A 2,101-nucleotide genomic window follows, 5' to 3' on the forward strand; every position below is an offset into this window, starting at 1 on the left:
TTAACTTACGATTAGTCATCTTCAGCCATATAATAACCATATTTATAATCTTAATAGTAACCTTATAAATGTTCGATTACATGTAACTAGGACATATTAAATATTATAATATTATAAAGATCACCATCACTTACATAAAATTGTAACGATCTTGTCATATTACATGTCAATAATTAAAATAGTGCAGTGAAATTTTCTTAACAACCCTTTAAAAAATTTTAACCTTCCCTTTACTTCAACCCTCCATCTGCAATTTATATTTTTCGGTACAATTTTATTTCGAAATTTCTTCCTCCCTTCTTTCTTCCTTCTTTCTACAATTTTATTTCCTAATTTCTTCCTCAAATTTCAATTTTTATTTAATAAAGGTTTTATTTAAATATTAAAAAAACTATTTTGGTAATCTAATAAAGATATCGAAAATTAATCTTGAATTTTTTCTATTTTTTGAAAGTCTAGAATAGAAAACTTTGGCTCATAAAAAAAAACGTAGATTGGATCCAGATTATGGAGAGAATAAAAATATAATAAATCGTTTATTATTGATAAAAGTTGCAGACGGCGAGTTAAACGAATACTTTTATTTCTCTCTAATCAGTTAATACACCAAAATTAAATTTCAAAAATAATATTGCAAAATATACACATTTGAATGATTTATATATTATATATTGAAATTTATTTTCTGAAAAATTTTGCTTTTCGTGTCGTTCTAACTCTAACAAATGAGTGATATGATGGCGCTTGTTGTTTCGCAGCCACAACCTGGCCGTGAATTCGGGCGTGTGAGAGCATGTGTGTGCATTTGCCGGACCGCACGCGCAAGCTCGTCTTTCTCGACGATGCGTTTTTGCGAGAGAGAAACGCCGCGCGTTTGTATGACAATTAACACGCGGTGACGGGACCACCAATCTCTACCTCTCCTCCTCTTCTCTTTTGCTTTCGCGCAATTTCGCGCCATGTATTCGCGCCTTCCCTCTTACTCTCGCAATCCCCGTTTAGTGTATTATATGCAGGGCGCATTTTGCAAGACTGTACATCGAATGAAGAACATAATTTATTCCTCCCCCTTGTCTCCGAACTGCAAAATGAGACGTTTTTATTTCAGCCGTCGCTTAAATAAGAACGGAAGTACAAATTCCAGTTCACGAGAGTGCGAGAATTTATATATATTAATTTAATTTTTTATACAATAAATACGAATGTATATACATATGGTATACTATACGTGCATATTTCTCTGATGTATCGTGTGTGCATGGAGCAATTTTTTGCGAGAGTGGAACCGAGAGCATCGAGTTAATGAATGCACGCGAGATCACAGCGGAACATACTTTGCGCCGGATAATATAAATACGTCATATTGTGTACTTGTATAATTTATCTTTTTATTTCTGACGTGGTCGATTGTTATTTTCTGGACGAGGATAAAAGCATTGGATTAGTTAGTATAACACGATGATAGCGAGATCGGCGGCAGAGAGGGAATTCCCGACGGGGGCGACGACGGCGACGGTGGATAATGTATCTGCGCGATTTATTACTTTATTCCCGCGCGCGCGGGTCCATTATTATCTGCTTTTTTCTCATCTTTTTATCCCGGCCGAAACATGAAAGACACCGAATTAGCTGTAGTACCGTGACAACATCGGGAGATCGCCCGGACAAATATGATTAGCGTGAAATCAAAGAAAGCGCACTCGTTCCGCTCATTTTGCGTGCGTCCCGGTTTATCGAGACTCGCCGAGAGGACTCGACGCGGAAAAAAGGGTCGGCCAGAGTCTGTGTGATTCGGCGGTGACGCGCGACTAAAAACGGATAAAGAGAAAATTGGAGGAAAACAGGTAGAGAAGAGAGAGGTGCTGAATATTATTACCAAATAGTAAATACGAACTATGATTAAATGTACTACACCATAATTATAATATTTATTACAAATTGATTCAGAGAAGGCAATCAGCGAAAACTACCTTCTAATATCAACATAATATTTAAAGAAACGAATATGTAAGATCTTGTTACGAATATCTTTATTCTAATATTTTTTCTAAAGAAATCACAACAGAGAGAGAGAGAGAGAGAGAGAGAGAGAGAGAGAGAG

This window comes from Cyphomyrmex costatus, unplaced genomic scaffold (assembly GCF_001594065.2).
Source record: "Cyphomyrmex costatus isolate MS0001 unplaced genomic scaffold, Ccosl1.0 scaffold97, whole genome shotgun sequence".
NCBI lineage: Eukaryota > Metazoa > Arthropoda > Insecta > Hymenoptera > Formicidae > Cyphomyrmex > Cyphomyrmex costatus.